Source organism: Hypanus sabinus, chromosome 15, assembly GCF_030144855.1.
Source record: "Hypanus sabinus isolate sHypSab1 chromosome 15, sHypSab1.hap1, whole genome shotgun sequence".
Taxonomy (NCBI): Eukaryota; Metazoa; Chordata; class Chondrichthyes; order Myliobatiformes; family Dasyatidae; genus Hypanus; species Hypanus sabinus.
In genome coordinates, this window is record NC_082720.1 from 46352622 (window position 1) to 46371189 (window position 18568).

An 18568-nucleotide genomic window follows, 5' to 3' on the forward strand; every position below is an offset into this window, starting at 1 on the left:
GATTGGCTTGTACAACATTGTGGGCATCACTGAGTCGTGGCTGAAAGAAAATCATAGTTGGGAGCTTAACATCAAAGGATACACATTGTATCAAAAGGACAGGCAGGTAGACGGGGAGGTGGGATGGCTTTGTTGATTTAAGAAAAATTAAATCAAATCCTTAGAATAAGGTAACATAGGGTCAGAAGATGTAGAATCCCTGTGGGTAGATTTGTGAAAATGCAAGGGTAAAAAGATCCTAATGGGAGTTGTATACAGGTCCCAAAGAGTAGCCAGGACGTGGGGTATAAATTTCAATGGGAAATAAAAAAATTATGTAATAAAGGCAATGTTACAATAGTCATTGGTGATTTCAATGTGCAGATAGATTGGAAAAAATCAGGTTGGTGCTGGGTTCCAAGACAGAATTTGTAGAATGACTACAAGGTGGCTTTAAAAAAGAATAGCTTGTGGTTGAGCCCACTAAGGGAAAGGCAATTCTGAGTTATGCGACACTTTACCTGTGAGTCTGTTGGGGTCATGTACTATGTTGGGTGGTTCCAGAGTGGCCTCTAGTACATATATCGGTGAGACCCGACGTAGATTGGGAGACTGGTTCGCCGAGCATCTATACTCTGTCCACCAGAACATCAATTTCTCAAACTTCCAGTAATGCCTGCCCAGCCCCCCACCCCACCTTCACCATTTCCCATCCCCTTGTCCCTCTCTCATGTTATTTCCTTGACCACCCATTGCCTCCCTCTGGTGCTTCTCCCCCCACCAAACCCCGCCCCTTTCTTCTTTCTTCCATGGCCATGGCCTCTGTCTCTTTCACCAATTAACTTCCTAACTCTTTGCTTCATACCTCCCCCTCCAAGTTTCACCTATCACCTGGCGTTTCTCTGTCCCCTCCCCTTCCATTCAAATCTACTCCTCAGCATTTTTCTCCAGTCCTACCGAAGGGTTTCAGCCCGAAACATTGACTGTACTTTTTTTCATAGATGCTGCCTGGCCTGCTGCGTTCCTTCAGCATTTTGTGTGTGTTGAATTAAGCACTGTGATTTGATTAGGGAGATTAGGGTAATGAAAACTATTAGGAGGCAGTAATCATAATATGATGGAATTCCTCCTGCAGTTAGAGAGGTAGAAGATCAAATCAAACATATTATTACAGTGGAGTATAGGGTATCACAGAGGCATGAGAGAGGAACTGGCCAAAGTTGATTGGAAGGGGAACTAGCAGAGATGACAACACAACAGCAAAGGCTGGAGTTTCTGGGAGTAATTCAGAAAGTGCAGGATAGATCCATCCTAAAGATTAATAAGTATTTTAAAGGGAGGATGGCAAACAATTGAAGTTGAAGATTGAATAAAAGCAAATGAGAGGGCAAATAATAGAGCAAATGTTTATGGGAAGTTAAAGGATTGGGAAACTTTAAAAACCAACAGAAGGCAACTTTAAAAAAAATCCCTTAGGAAAGATGAAATACGTAGGTAAGCAAACCAATAATTTAAAAGGATAACAAATCCTTTTCAGATATATTAAGAGTGTAGGAGAGGCAATAGTGGATATCGGACCGCTGGAAAATGATGCTGGAGAGGTAGCAATACAGGACCAAAAAATGGTAGACAAACTTAATAAGTATTTTGCATCAGTCTTCACTGCAGGAGACACTAAAAGAATGCCAGAAATTCAAGAGTGTGAAGTGGCAGAAGTGTAGTTGCTATCACTAAGGAGAAGGTGCTTGGGAAACCATCAGCTATTTAGTTAGTTCAGTCACCTGTACCAGATGGACGACATCCCAAGGTTATAAAAGAGTAAGTTGAAGAGATTGTGGAGGCAAGAGATTATGGTAATGCTCTTTCAAGAATCACTAAATTCTGAAATGGTCTGCAAGACTGGAAAATTGCAAATATCACTCCAGTCTTTAGGAAAGGAGGGTGGCAGAAGAAAGGAAATTATATGTCAGTTAGCCTCACTTCAATGGTTGTGAAAATGTTGGAGTCCATTATTAAGGATGAGGTTTCAGGGTACTTGGAGGCACATGATTTCCTTAAAGGGAAATCTTGCCTGACAAACCTGTTGGAATTCTTGGAGGAAATAACAGGCAGGATAGACAAAGGAGAGTCAATGGATATTTCGAAGGCTTTTGACAAGGTGAACCACATGAGGCTTCCTAACAAGATAAGACCGCATGGTAATACAGAAAAGATACTAGCATAAATAGAAGATTTCCTGACTGGCAGGAGGCAAATAAAGGGCCTTTTTCTGGTTGGCTGCCAGTAACTAGTGCTGTTCCACAGGGGTCAGCATTACAACTGCTTCTTTTCACATTGCATGTCAATGATTTGGATGAGGGAATTCATGGCTTTGAGGCCAAGTTTGTAGACAAGGTAGAGATGCAGGTAGTGTTGAAGAAGCAGGGAGTCTGCAGGAGGATTTAGACAAATTGGGAGATGAAATATAGTGTAGGGAAGTATATGGTCATACACTTTGATAAAAGGAATAAAGGCATAGACTGCTTTCTGAACAGGGAGAACATTCAAAAATCAGAGCTGTAAAGGGACTTGCAAGTCCCAGTGCAGGATTCCCTAAAGGTTAACTTGCAGTTTCAGTTGGTGGGAAGGAAGGCAAATGTACTGTTAGCATTCATTTTGAGAGGGCTAGAATACAAAAGCAAGGATGAAATATGAAGGTAAGCTAGCCAATGATACAAAACAGGATATCAAAAGTTTTTCAGATATATAAAGAGCTGAGGCTTTATAAGGAATTGATCAGATCACACTTGGAGTATTATGAGTAATTTTTGGGCCCCTTATAAAGGAAGTATTGACATTGGAGAGGGTTCAGAAGAGGTTCATTAGAATGATTCCAGGAATGTAAGGGTTAATGTATCGGGAGCATTTGATGGCTCTGAGCCTGCACTCATTTGGAGTTTAGAAGAATAATGGGGGAGAGGGAGAATCTCATTGAAACCTATTAAATATATTGAGAGACCTGGATAGAGTGGATGTGGAGAAGATGTTTCCTATAGTGGGTGAGTCCAGGACCAGAGGGCACTGCATCAGAGTATAGGGACATCCATTTTAGAACAGAGATGAGGAGAAATTTCTTTAGTTGTATTCAGGTTAATTGGGTCTTAATAGGGAACAATACATGTTGGCCCAATTAAACAGCTGACCCAATTAGCCAACACTACATGGAGAGTTATTAAGGTATAAAAAAGACGAACTACCATTTAACTGAGTAAAAAATTATGTAATTAAATGAAACACAGAACAAATTAGAACACTACCAAAACATCTAAAGTATTATAAAACAGAATATTAGCTCTTAATAGTTATCAATGGAGGAATTGTATATTGCCATATTCTTTAGATTGGATGTAAATAAATAAAATCAGTGCAGATACCGAGTGCAGATAATGGACTGCTTTCATGCAATCTTTTTGACAACTTCATTCTCCAAATCTCCGTTTTCACTGTAACATTCAAAATAATTGTCAATGCCTTCAAGTTCTTTGCAATTCCTAAATAGTTCAAGTAGTGAAATCATTTCATTTCTACTCGCAACCATTTCAGGCATCTCCAACCCTTTGCGCTTGAAACTATGGTGAGCAAAACAGTTCCGAATTTTATGTCTATTTTTCACTAACTATCAGTTGCAAAAATCTCTGTAATTTCTACACAAACACACACAACTGATACTACTTGAAAACTTTTCTCTCTAAGTACAGTGTAATGTTAACAACCACACAAGTGCACACAACTGATGCCAGTTAGAAACTGTTTGGCAACAGTCCTTACTCCCAATTAAGTGGCATTGTGTCCCAAAATAAATGAAGGAAATTCTGGCTATTTTCTCGATCAGTTTCACTTCTCTCACAGTTATCCCAGATAAGCAGCTGTCCCAATCAATCGGTAACCCAATTAACAGGAATCCATCTATCCATTAGCATGTCAGTAATTAATAATGAAATGCAAAGTGGCAAGATTGGTAGATGGGTTATTTGAACATATAAGTAATTTATATTTCCTTTGTAAAGTAACCTATCAGACTTCCTTTAAATTATGTATAGTTTATTTACCACACACAAAACAGGAAAGGTCATAAACCCTACTTTAATCACAATTCTTCAGGAGCAGCATGTTGGTGAGTATTTCTCTAAACAATATGTTTCTCATGTTCATTGTCCTTCTAACATTTCACCTTTGGAAACAGGAGTACCTGCAGAAAAAGGCTAACAATGATCTTCACTAGCTGACACAAAGATTTACATAGGTATACAAAAAAATGAATCAACTATCACCATGTAGCTTTCATTAGAATTCCCTTGTCTTATCAAGTACCTACTGTACAACATTATTTGGTGAAAGTCTGTTGTGCCTCACTCAAAAGATTGTGGGCTTCTAGAATCCACTGAAGAAGACAGACATAAATAAAGATGACTGAGATATGAAGATATAAATGTGATCATCTTCAGAAATATCAAATTATTTTCACAGTCTTATGTTATCTGCTTTGGGACCATGCTCTCAAAGATCTGCAGAAAAGTGGACAGACATGTGTTATGATTAAACATGATTAAAATTTGGTCTTCAAGTTTGCCCAAGGAATTCTTGGGCAGCTTGTATACAGCTAAACAAAGCAGCATTCCTCCAGGGCCAAGGTGTAAAACACAGTACGTACAGTCGCACAGAGCACATATAGTTATGATAGCACATACTGCCACAAAGTAATATTAGCACAAGTCCCTGAGTGACATGGCCTGAAGATTAATAATGAATGGGATGTTGTCCAGCAGCCACGTTTCTGCAATAACAAGCATGCAGCAGTTCCTTATCTGCCACTATTTGGTGAAAGCAATCTAGCTTGTCTTCCAGGTAGTGAACACTAGACAGCAGTGCCGATGGAACAGCCATCTCCCAATCCAACACAGATTAACCTGCTGCGCCTCTGTTCTCCTCACCACCTGAATATGTTCAAGTAGGCTCAACAATGCCTGCAATTTTGGCCAGAGAAATCTAAATAGCTACGGTCAGTTAAATTTTCTGATTGATTAACCTTTTATGACATTTTTCATTAAGTTCCATGATATGATTTTGCCATGAAATTGCTGAGAACCATTTATCATTTAAGGTAATCAAGTTTGCATGTACATTTGTGTCATTGGGTCTGTTATCACAATTTAACTTGAGGGATAGATCATTTCAAGTTAATGTATGGTACTGAAAAGCAGACATTCAGCCTTCTAATACAAGTTGATCTTACTCATACACCTTGTGTTTTCAAATCTTCCACTAAATTTCCACAAGGAGGATTTCTTTTAAGAACATTTTAATTAATTATGACAATAATTATGATTAAATAATTATGACAATAGCTTGGGAGAAATCAAGGAAAAAAATGCAAAGCAGTCAAAATTGACCACAAAAACATCTTATTTCTCGAGGGCCAAAGTCCAAAGTTCATAGCCCAAAATTTAATATCTCAAAAATCCAATATCCTATTAAAACTTGCTAAAATGACATAGTGCCCCTTGTGCATTATTATGTTATTTTACACAAGGACTTGTGTACTTAAGGGACAAAGCTCACACCTCTTTTCCTCCACTAGCACTTGTTAAATGTGAATAAATTCAGGCCCACTGCATAACACCTGACCCCAACCACATCTGAGAAGTGGAGGGACAGTTTGGGGCCCTGAATGGTGGTGAGGGAGGAGGTGAAGGAGCACTTGTCTCACTTGCAGGAGTAAGTGCCAGGAGGGAGATCAGGGGAGAGGAATGAATCAACAAGGGAATCACAGAGAGTGAACCCTGTGGAAAGTTGAGAGTGGGGAAAGGTAAGGCTATGGTTGATGGTAGGATCCCTTTGAAGCCGGCAGATGTTAAGGAGAATGATGTGCTGTAACTATAGTGGAAGAGATAGGTTTGAGGTGCTGCTTGATCTAGACCACAGATCTTCAGTATTACAGCTAGGGTGTAGTCTGCACATGCAGCCTTTAATGTACACCATATTTTCATTCGTTTCTTAGTAGTACATAAGATGACCCGAACTGATTGACGGCAGGTTTCTGTGATGGTAGGGATCTCGGGAGGAGGCCGAGGTGGAGAAGCCACTCAGCATGTCTGTCTGAGCATGGTTTCAAATGCTTCAGCCTTTTTTTTAACACTCATATTCTGGGTACTGCTGTCACTGAGGATGGGAATGTTCCTGGATAACACTATTGTGGTCATAAATACATGCAGCAGCAACAACTGTAACATGTAAAAATATACTCTTATAATTTTGTATCACAGCATCAACATTAAGGAGTCTAAGACAAAAAAGAAAATTGCCAGCCTACATTTACACCACCATCTTGAAATATGTAAAAATAATTCATTAACTGTTGAAACCAAGTAACTGAAGATATCAATGCTGAGTACATAACACTTATCAAACTGGCCATCAGAAATTAGTTTTTAAAAACTAGGTACTTAATTGCAACACGAGTGAATCTGCAGATGCTAGAAATAAATAAAAACACAAAATCCTGGAAGAACTCAGCAGGCCAGACAGCATCTATGGGAGGAGGTAGTGACGACGTTTCAGGCCGAAACCCTTCATCAGGAGTGAAGTAACATGGGATGGTTGGGGGGGATAAGAAGTGGGGGGAGGTTTGAAGTAGAGAGCTGAGAAGTGATAGGCTGGAGGGAAATGAACTGGGGGGGAAGGTGGAGAATTATGGGAAATAAAAGAGAAAGAAAGGTAGGGCTGGGGGGAGATTATAGTGAGGGAGGAAAAAGAGAACCAGAGCAAAATTATAAATAGGGGTGGGGTAAGGGGGGGCAGCAGGGGTATCAATGGAGGTCTGTGAGTTGGATGTTCATGCCGGCAGGAAGGAGGCAACCTAGGCGGGAGATAAGGTATTGCTCCATCGACCTGCGCGTGGCCTCATCTTGACGGTAGAGGAGGCCATGGACAGACATGTCGGAGTGGGAGTGGTCTGTGGAATTGAAGTGTGTGGCCACAGAGAGATCCCGCCACTGCTGGAGGACTGAGCACCGGTGTTCGGCAAAACGGTCTCCCAGTCTGCGGCGGGTCTCTCCAATGTATAAGTGGCCACATCGGGAGCCCAGATACAGTATATCACCCCAGTTGACTTGCAGGTGAAGTGGTGCCTCACCTGAAAGGACTGTCTGGGGCCTGGGATGGTGGTGAGGGAAGAAGTGTGGGGGCAGGTGTAGCACTTCTTCCGTTTGCAGGGATAAGTGCCTGGAGGGAGGTCGGTGGGGAGGGATGGGGGGATGAATGGACAAGGGAGTCGCGTAGGGAACGATCCCTGCGGAAAGCCGAGAGTTGGGGGGGGAGGGGAAGATGTAACTGGTGGTGGGATCCCATAGGAGGTGGCAGAAGTTACGGAGGATTATACGTTGGATCTGTAGGCTGGTAGGGTGATAGGTGAGGACCAGGGGGACTCTATCCCTGGTGGGCTGGCGGGAGGATGGGGTGAGGGCAGAGGTGCATGAAATACAGGAGACACAATGGAGGGAAGAGTTGATAGTGGATGAAGGGAAGCCCCTTTCTTTAAAACAGGAAGACATCTCCTTTGCCCTAGAATGAAAGGCCTCATCCTGAGAGCAGATGCGGCAGAGGCAGAGGAATTGAGAGAAAGGGATAGCATTTTTGCAGGAGACAGGGTGGGAGGAGGAATAGTCTAGTTAAAGCATAGGTTTTTCATTGCAACGTTCTATGTGACTTCAAAACAAAATACTAATAGAAGTGAATTACTTTCCATCTTCTGCATTAAAAGGAATTCTTTGTGAAAACTAATGATGAGCTTTTAAAACCCTTCCCTTACACTCTGAACCTTCTGATGATTCGCCTGGTTAAGCATTTTTCTGAATTCAAACTGAAAGTCAAAAACAGAGCAACATCTGATATTAGCAGAAGTAAATTGTTCAAGCTGCTAAAGTCCAGGAAGATGGTGCAGCACTCACTGCCATAGTTACTATAGAATGTGGCTTCTGCTGTACTGTCTCATATGTCAGATTTGGCTCAGTTGGTGTCTGTACAATAGTTTCTGTGGGTTACCTTTTTGTTATTGCACACAAAGGCAGTCCGATTGATGTGGAGCTAGAACAGAACATCCTTTAATGACGGCTGTAACTAAAGTGAACTTCAGAATGTGGAGACAACAATGTAAAAGGCTCGTACCACGTAACATAAATCATTTCTTAAAGGTACCCTATTTCCCCTTTGAAAAAGAAAGCTTATATTAACTGATACATTAAGTTGTTAAGCAGTAGGTTAACTGGTTATATTAATATAGTCACAAATTCAACCAATTATGAACTTTCTCAATTTTTGGACTCCTTGTTCACTGAACCCTTCACTACAAGTTGGACTTAACACCCCTGTACTATGCAATCCACTTGATTGCTTTTTCTGTTAGGCCTCTGGTGCATCAAGTTTCAAATCCTGTTCTGTAATTGTTGCCTCAAATAATCACATTAATAACTTTGACTATATTGCATGACCTGTTCACAACTAATTGTCCCCACAAGACTTAAGAAAGAATCTGATAACTTTTGTCAATAATACAAATTAAACAATGTATTTGATCCACTACTGAGTACATGGTAAGAACAGAAGGGCCAGAATTGTGGGGCATGATTGGCTGAGACACTGGATGTGCCACAGCAGTGTTCAGGGATGGCACTGGAAAATTCAAACATATCAAGGGTAAAATAGTGTTAAATGAAAATGCCACACCCAAGTTTTACAAAGTCCGTCCAGTTCCTTATACCATCTGTGAAAAAGTGGTTTGTGAGCTAATCTCATGGAGGCTGAAGGAATTTTTTCCAAGGTTGGGTGGCAATGCCAGTGGTCCCAATAGCCAAGAAGAATGAGTCTGTCAGGACTTATGGTGATTTTAAGGTCACCATCAACCCAGGACAGAAAGTAGATCAATACCCTCTACCCAGGAAATCTTGTAAATCTTTCTGGAGGAAAACACTTCAGCAAAGTGGACTTTGGTGAAAATGGTGAAGAGTACAAAGTATTTCTCACCATAAACACTCAAAGGGCTTTATCCCTGTAATAAACTTATTTTTGGAGTAGCACCTCTACCTGAACTCTGCAAGAAAGCTACGGACCAGCTGCTGCAAGGCTGCTCAAGCACTGGATGACATCACTGCCACTGGTGGGGATGACAAGGAATATTTCCTAAATCTCAATAGTGTTAAAAACATTAGAAAATCATGGGCTCAGAGCGTGATGCAACAAGTGTGAATTCTTTATATCAAGCATTACATACTGTGGCCACACTATTGACACACAAGGATGACACAAGTGTGCTGAGAAAATTCAAGCAGTGGTGGATGCTCCAAGGCCAAAGAACGTGTCAGAGTTGCAGTCCTTTTTAAGATTTGTCAACCACTATAACAGGTTCCTGCCAAACATAGACAGTGGCCAGTGAGTGAGTGTGCCAGTGAAGCAGTGGAGATTTGAGGCTTTGACTCGAGAGGCTTCAACGAGAAGAGGCGGAGGACGAGCTTCACTCCAAGTGAGGTAAGGCCGGGTAAGTTCCTTTCAAAGGGGAAAGTTTCAAAAGTTGAGGCAAGTATTGGGTAGGTCATGGCAGCTGAGATTGGCCCCGTGGTTTGTTCATCCTGCAGCATGTGGGAAATCAGGGATACTTCCAGTGTCCCTGACGACTATGTGTGCAGGAAGTGTGTCCAACTGCAGCTTCTGGCAGACCGCATTGAGCGTCTGGAGCTGCGATTGGATTCATACTGGAGCATCCGTGATGCTGAGAAAGTCGTGAATAGCACGTTTAGTGAGTTGGCTACACCGCAGGTAAGGGCTACACAGGCAGAAAGGGAAGGGGTGGCCACTAGACAGCGTAGCAGTGGGCAGGTAGTGCAGAAGTCCCCTGAGGTCATCCCCCTCCTAAACAGATATACTGTTTTGGATACTGTTGGGGGAGATGTCTCATCAGGGGAAGGCAGCAACAGCTGAGTTCATTGCACCATGGGTGGCTCTGCGGCACAGGAGGGAAGGAAAAGGAGTGGGAGAGCTATAGTGATAGAGGATTCAATTGTAAGGGGGATAGATAGGCGTTTCTGCAGCCACAAACGAGACTCCAGGATGGTATGTTGCCTCCCTGGTGCAAGGGTCAAGGATGTCTCTGAGTGGCTGCAGGACATTCTGGAATGGGAGGGTGAAAAGCCTGTGGTTGTGGTGCACATAGGTACCAATGATATAGGTAAAAAACGGGATGAGGTCCTACAAGGTGAATTTAGGCAGTTAGGAGATAAACTAAAAAGTAGGACCACAAAGGTAATAATCTCTGGAATACTACCAGTGCCATGAGCTAGTCAGAGTAGAAATAGGAGGATATTTCAGATGAATATGTGGCTTGAAAAATGGTGCAAGGGGGTTCAAATTTCAAAGATTTCAAAGGGGTTCAAAGATTCAAATTTCTGGAGCATTGGAACCAGTTCTGGGGGAGGTGAGACCGGTTTAAACAGGACGGTCTGCACCTGGGCTGGACTGGAACCAATGTCCTAGGGGAAGCGTTTGCTACTGCTGTTCAGGAGGCTTTAAACTAATGTGGCAGGGGGATGGGAACAAGTGCAGAGAGACAGAGGGGTGTAAAATGAGGGTAGAAGCAAAAAGTAGTAAAGTGAAAAGTAGAAATAGCAGGCAGGCAAATCCAGGGCAAAAAGCAAAAAGAGCCACCTTTCAACATAATTGTATAAGGGCTAAGAGTGTTGTAAAAACAAGCCTGAAGGCTTTGTGTGTAAATGTGAGGAACATTCGTAACAAGGTGGATGAACTGAATGTGCAGATAGTTATTAATGAATATGATATAGTTGGGATCACAGAGACATGGCTCCAAGGTGACCAAGGATGGGAGCTCAACATCCAGGGATATTCAATATTCAGGAGGGATAGACAGGAAAGAAAAGGAGGTGGGATAGCATTGCTGGTTAGAGAGGAGATTAACGCAATAGAAAGGAAGGACATTAGCCTGGAGGATGTGGAATCGATATGGGTAGAGCTGCATAACACTAAGGGGCAGAGATCGCTGGTGGGAGTTGTGTACAGGCCACCTAACAGTAGTAGTGAGGTTGGGGATGGCATTAAACAGGAAATTAGAAATGCGTGCAATAAAGGAACAGTAATTATAATGGGTGACTTCAATCTACATATAGATTAGGTGAACCAAATTGGTAAGGGTGCTGAGGAAGAGGATTTCTTGGAATGTATGCAGGATGGTTTTCTGAACCAATATGTCAAGGAACCAACTAGAGAGCAGGCCACTCTAGATTGGGTATTGAGCAATGAGGAAGGGTTAGTTAGCAATCTTGTCGTGCAAGGCCCCTTGGGTAAGAGTGACCATAATATGGTGGAATTCTTCATTAAGATGGAGAGTGACATGGTTAATTCAGAAACAAAGGTTCTGAACTTAAAGAAGGGTAACTTTGCAGGTATGAGACATGAATTAGCTAAGATAGACTGGCAAATGATACTTAAAGGGTTGATGGTGGATATGCAATGGCAAGCACTTAAAGATCGCAGGGATGAACTACAACAATTGTTCATCCCAGTTTGGCAAAAGAATAAACCAGGGAAGGTAGTGCACCCGTGGCTGACAAGGGAAATTAGGGATAGTATCAAGTCCAAAGAAGAAACATATAAATTAGCAAAAAAAAGCAGCGCACCAGAGGACTGGAAGAAATTCGGAGACCAGCAGAGGAGGACAAAGGGCTTAATTAGGAAAGGGAAAAAAGATTATGAGAGAAAGCTGGCAGGGAACATAAAAATTGACGGTAAAAGCTTTTATAGATATAGAAAGAAAAAGATTGGTCAAGACAAATGTAGGTCCTTTACAGTCAGAAACTGGTGAATTGATCATAGGGAACAAAAACATGGCAGACCAATTGAATAACTACTGCCTTCACTAAGGAGGACATAAATAATCTTCCGGAAATAGTAAGGGACCAAGGGTCTAGTGAGATGGAGGAACTGAGGGAAATACATGTTAGTAGGGAGGTGATATTAGGTAAATTGAAGGGATTAAAAGCAGATAAATCCCCAGGGCCAGATGGTCTGCATCCCAGAGTGCTTAAGGAAGTAGCCCAAGAAATAGTGGATGTGTTAGTGATACTTTTTCAGAACTCCTTAGATTCTGGATTAGTTCCTGAGGATTGGAGGCTGGCTAATATAACCCCACTCTTTAAAAAAGGAGGGAGAGAGAAACCGGGGAATTATAGACCAGTTAGTCTGACATCGGTGGTGGGGAAACTGCTAGAGTCGGTTATCAAAGATGTGATATCAGCACATTTGGAAAGAGGTGAAATCATCGGACAAAGTCAGCATGGATTTGTGAAAGGAAAATCATGTTTGACGAATCTTACAGAATGTTTTGAAGATGTAACTAGTAGAGTGGATAGGGGAGAGCCAGTGGATGTGGTATATTTAGATTTTCAAAAGGCTTTTGACAAGGTCCCACACAGGAGATTAGTGTGCAAACTTAAAGCACAAGGTATTGGGGGTATGGTATTGATGTGGATAGAGAATTGGTTGGCAGACGGGAAACAAAGAGTGGGAGTAAACGAGACCTTTTCAGAATGGCAGGCAGTGACTAGTGGGGTACCGCAAGGCTCAGTGCTGGGACCCTAGTTGTTTACAATATATATTAATGATTTAGACGAGGGAATTAAAAGCAGCATCTCCAAGTTTGCGGATGACACGAAGCTGGGCGGTGGTGTTAGCTGTGAGGAGGATGCTAAGAGGATGCAGGGTGATTTGGATAGGTTAGGTGAGTGGGCAAATTCATGGCAGCATGGAAAAGGGGAGAACCAGGAAATTTTACAAAGAAGTGACACCCCTCTTGATGTATTCTCTCTAACACAAATCGGAAGTCTTCCTATTATGGCAGAGATGATCCAAAGGGAAACCAGGAAAGACCCCTCACTGTCTCAGGTCTACATAGCCACCCAACATGGCTGGAATGTGCAGCAGAAATCCCAGTTCCACCATTTTTACCAGCACCCAGAAAAGCTTGCCCTTGACAGTGGTTGCCTTAAGTGAGGATTGAGAGTTGTACCATCCAAGCCGAGAGCTAAAGTATTGGAGAAGCCACATGCTGATCATCTCCAAGCTCAAAGTTCTAAGTTTTAAATATATTTCTTATCAAAGTATGTATCTGAGACTTGTATCCTCACAGGAAGCCACAAAACAATGAAACCCAATAGAATCCATTAAAAGGGCCATTAAACACCAAATGGGCAGTAAAAAAACAAATCGTGCAAAACAATAAAAGTAAGCAAATAACATTCGGAACTGAAGTTCATGAAAGTGAGTTAACAGCTATGAAGCCAGTCATCACGGCAGCCATTCCCGGAGCCTGTTAGTTGCGAGCCACAGCTCAGTTTGGCACAGACGAGTAAACCTGATGGAGTACTGAGCTGAACACTGGCACGTCCCACTCCTCCAGCCCCGACAAACTGACCATTTCAATCTGGTGGCCTGGAATAGATCAGCAGATCGAGCAGCTTGCCATGCACTGTTCAGGATGCCAACACATCCAGAAGATGCCAAGCACAGTGCCTCTCCGTCCCTGAGAATGGCCTAACAGAGGATTCGCGTGAACTTTGTTGGACTATTCATGGGCAGAACTTTCTTGTAGTGGTGGATGCAGCTACAAAGTGGCCAGAAGTATTCTCAATAGCCTCCACCCAATCTCCAAAGGTGTACGCAGGACAAACAGCTGAGACAAGTTGAAGCCTCCTCAAACAAGGAAGTTCAATGTTTTACATCTGGACAAACAGTCTAGGTGAGGGACTACAGAGGCAATCAAAAGTGAGCATTTGGAAAGATTGTCAGAACTGTACCACTCTCCTACACAGTGGAAATGACATATTTTGCTCCATTGCATTTCATCCTAGCCATGCTGGATTGAGCTGACCTTGAGCTGAGCTGAGCTGTCCATGTCTAGTACACATCATCAGATTTTCACATCCTCAATGTACCCAACTCAGTTTGGGCTTGTTTCAGTCCATTTAGCAATTCTGTAATTAGAAGTCTTTAAGAGAGTGAAATCTTCCTCAGATCTTACTCAGTCTCCACTAAATAGCCTTTGCAAGACATGGTCAAAATTGCATTACCTGTGTCAAGTCTTACCTTCTTTGTGGACAATTCTGATGATACAAATGAAATCCTAAACCTTTGTGAACTGATTATAATGTTATCTAAATAAATGACAGGCACTTCCTCTGAGCTGTCTGTCTTCAAAGTCTGTGAATAATCACATGGTCCAAGACATCCAAGTCATTGTCGAAGTGTTTTAGGATGAGAGAGCCAAGTTTTAAAGGGAGCAATACACAAAATGCTGGAGGAACTCAGTAGGTCAGGCAGTATCTAAGAAATGGAATAAACAGTCAATGTTTTGGCTGGTACCCTTCATCAGGACTGGAACCTGAGGGACAACTTTACTATACAGTGGGTGGTGTGTAGGTAGAATGAGCAGACAAAGGAAGAGATAGTGACAGGTACAATTATAATGTTTAAAAGGCATAAAAACAGGTAATAGATAGGAAATGCATAAAGGGATATGGACCAAATTGAGTTAAATAGCTGGCACTGACAAGCTGGGCCTAAAAGTTTGTTTCCTGAATCTGACTATGACTCTACGATGCCCTTGACCCAGCTATTCACAATGTCCCAGATGCTGGGCTGAGGTTTTTTTTCTTCATCAGGATATCACCAGCCAATCATATTTTTTGACTTGTTATTTTGTGTTGCTGGTCTATTTCTAACCTCAAGATTGCCTCTGTTGTCTTTTCTGTAATTGATCCTATTTGTCTTATTATTTTGCTACAATCATGATAAATGCCTACTTTACTGGTTAAGCAGTATTTACTACCTGTTACCAAAGAGTAAACACCACAAATCCATGACTCTTAAAGTAACCTTCAATATGCTCTTTTTATCTTAATGTCTAATTCACTATTGTCATTTTACTGGCCCATAATTTGATGTGCAAATGATCCAACAGTATCACAGTTAGGAATGCTTGCTTTGAGCTGTTCAAATGTTTGCATTATTACATCGCAACTTGCTGCAAATGCCAGCTGATAATATTGCAGTGAAGGAGAAAAGCATCCAGCTTCTGAGGTGAATAGGCCAAGAAATTGCAGCTTGTAGGTAATAAGACTGAAATGTGCAAATAAGGATGGGTGAATTCAGTGTTGGATTAAGTACAGAAAGAAAGAGATTAAATAAGATGTTTTAAAAGAAAAAGAGAGATAGAAAGTAAAATGGTTTAAAATTAAACACAAGCAATGCCAACAAGGCTTGATCAATGTGGAAATGTTGCTAAATATACTGTAGGTTCCATGTAAAGAACATTAAAATTTATTTTCACAACCTCAAGACAGCCACAATTAATTAACTAATGAAGCATTTAATTAATAGACAATGTTGGAAAGTAGGCAATGTGGCAATCAAGTTGAACCAAGCAAGATCCAGAGAATAGCAATGTAATATTAACAATTTGTACTACAGATGTTGATTGACCACTGCTGCACTACCATCACGAACACATACCTTTCCATCCCTACACTGGGAAAGCTGACCCTTTAGAACAGAGGTAAGGAGGAATTTTTTTAGCCAGAGAGTAGTAAATCTGTGGAATACTCGGCTACAGACAGCGGTGGAAGCCAAGTCTGTATGTACATTTAAGGCAGAAGTTGATCTTTTCCTGATCAGTCAGGGCATCAAAGGATATGGCGAGAAGGCAGGCATATGGGGTTGAATAGGATCTGGGATCAGCCATAATGGAATGGCGGAGCAGACTTGATGGGCTGAATGGCTTAATTCTGCTCCCATGTCTTACGGTCCAATTACAGCTCCAATGCCAGATTCACTTGCTGACAACACTATTGTTGTTGGCTGAATCAAAGGCGGAGACAAATCAGCATATAGGAGGGAGATTGAAACTGGCTGAATGGTGCCACAATAACCTTTCACTCAACGTCAGCAAAACCAAAGACCTGATTATTGGCTACAGGAGGAGGAAACCAGAGGCGCATGAAGCCATCTTCATCAGGGTTCTGGAGGTGGAGAGTGTCAGTAACTTTATATTCCTTGGCGTTATCATTTCCGAGGATCTGCCCTCGGACCAGCACATACATGCCATTACAAAGGAAGCAAGGCAATGCCTCTACTTTCTTAGACATTTGTGCAGATTCAGCACAATGAAGAGTATTCTGACAGATTGCATCACAACCTGCAACAAGTATTGATACAGCCCAGTCCACCACAGCAAAAGTGTTCCCCACCACTGAGTACGTCTACCGCGAGCACTGTCACTAGAAAGCAGCATCCATCATCGAGCACGCCATCATCCAGGCCATGCTCTCTTTTCACTGCTGCCATCAGGAAGGAAATAACAGGAGCTTTGTTCTCATACCCCCAGGTACAGGAGCAGTTATTACCCTTCAACCATCAGGCTCCTGATCCAGGTGGACAACTTCACTCATTTCAAAACTGAACTACATCACAACCTATGGTCTCATTTGCAGGGACTCTACAACTCATATTTCCAATATTATATATTTATTTTTTATTGTTTTTTTAATTGCACACTTGGCTTACTCACGTTGGTTGTTTGTCTGTCTTTGTGTGTGGTTTTCATTGATTCTATTGTGTTTCTTTGTATCTACTGTGAATGTCTGCAAGAAAATGAATTGGAGTAATAGGTGGTGACATATCCGTACTTTGATAATAAATTTACTTTGAACTTTGATTGAAGGACCAATATTGGCAAACAAATCCATTTGACATGACAATTTATTGTTTAACCTCTCTTTTGAAACAGTACTTCTGTGCTGCTCTGTCAGCCTATACTTTGCACTTAAGTATCTGCAGTAAGGGCTTGTATCCATAAATTTCTCACTCACAGGCCTGAATTTTACTAAAGGCTATTTTATTTTGCATTCACATTCAATAACCCAAAGTAGCTATAATCGTGAAGTTTTAATCCAAAATAGATATTAATACCTTGCAACAATGGTAAATGGCACACCAAAGACATCTTTGCCTTTATCACCTCCAAATTTGACCATCGTTTTTATTTTGGTTGGACACAATACTCTCCTCCATAAACTTCAACTTATCCAAAATACCTCAGACAGACCAAGTTTTCTATTCATTGTTTCATGCATTTAAATCTTCACCAGTTAATTTTTTTTGTGTTTCACTTCCCACGTATTCTGCATGCTTTATCCTGCAAGTTTTCTGCTGATCTTAAACACTCTACACCCTACTAACCTGTACTTAATTATATTTATTGCAACTTAGCAGGTTTCTCTAATAACTTTATAGTTTCCTACTTGGACAATAATGTCTACCTCAGGCTGTTTTGTTATTATGGTTGCTATTCGAATACCAATGGAAAAAATAATTATTATTCTAATGCTCATCTTTTTTTTCTGGAGGCCATATTTAGTAATTCTATCCAATGAATAAAGCCTTGCATGCCTATATTTGCTTATTCCCTAACCATTAATATTTCTATGATTCAATTATTAATTCTAATAACCTTTCCCGTGGACAGCTCAATTTATTTGTTTGCCAAGATTAATTTACTCACTGTTTATCATATATCTTTCCACTTTAGCCTTTTCCTTCTTCCTCCTGTGAAGTGTTCCTTCCGTTTTCCCAAGATCCACGCGAAGTGGTCGACGCGAACACTCCCACGAAGTTAATTTACTAACCATTATGCTATTTGAATTCAGGTCGTTCAGCTGATTTTAAAAGTGTAATTGTTAGTCGTTTTTCAAGATTTGTTTCCTTGTGATAAAAACATCTTACTTAAGTAGCCTTGACAACTTTGATTTTGTAAGACTCCCTCCCAAGCGGTCCACAGCATTGCTTGTAACCGCATATTTCTATAATCGTGATGGCAAATGTTATTTGTGAAACTGAACATTTATGAAATGGTGGGAGGGTCATTTTATACAATGCGGTGATGACATGGATATGTTAAAGTGGATAAATTATCTATAGAAACTATGAAGCGTATTAACATCAGACGTCAACTGCTTCGCCACCTCAACCCGCTTGAACCGCAAAAAAATCTCTTATAACCCGTTATTGTCGGAAAGTGCATATTTTACAGATTTTAGACATCGGCCTGCAGAATTTCCGCAAGCCTTTTCACATTTACAACTCAAAATCAGCGAAAGCATCATACAATTTTCCAGTAAAACACTTTGGGGTGAAGAACACTGAACTGCAAATTTAACAACATTCCCTTCAACGCAGAGATGATCGAGACTTGTTGCGAGAATACTGCAGTTATTTTCCATTACAATCCGGACTCGCCGACAACGTTCTCGACAAAAACAAAACATAGAACCCAACGTTGTGGCAAGTGAATAAAACAAAAGCTCTCCTTATAAGTAACCTTCTAAGAGGATATCCATCAGCTCTTCTGAAACATCGATTGCTGCTGGAAGTTCCGGGGCCATACAGTACGTTGCCCTGACGTACTGGAGATCCTGTTGGACGCAGGAGAACGTGATGT

At 41.3% G+C, this 18568-nt stretch overlaps 1 long non-coding RNA gene across 2 annotated transcripts in view; it reads right to left on the bottom strand.

Moving 5' to 3' along the window:
- The window catches only part of LOC132405468 (uncharacterized), a 30733-nt gene extending 12207 nt beyond the window's left edge, over positions 1 to 18526 (bottom strand). The window contains exons 1-3 of one of the 2 annotated variants that reach the window (XR_009515883.1): positions 18449 to 18526; positions 17633 to 17786; positions 16640 to 16712 (exon numbers count right to left, since the gene is read on the bottom strand). This is a non-coding gene — a long non-coding RNA (uncharacterized LOC132405468). Of the gene's footprint in view, positions 1 to 16639; positions 16713 to 17632 lie in introns of both variants that reach the window. The other variant, XR_009515882.1, reaches the window with a different exon arrangement.
- Between the last annotated feature and the right edge of the window lie 42 nt (positions 18527 to 18568).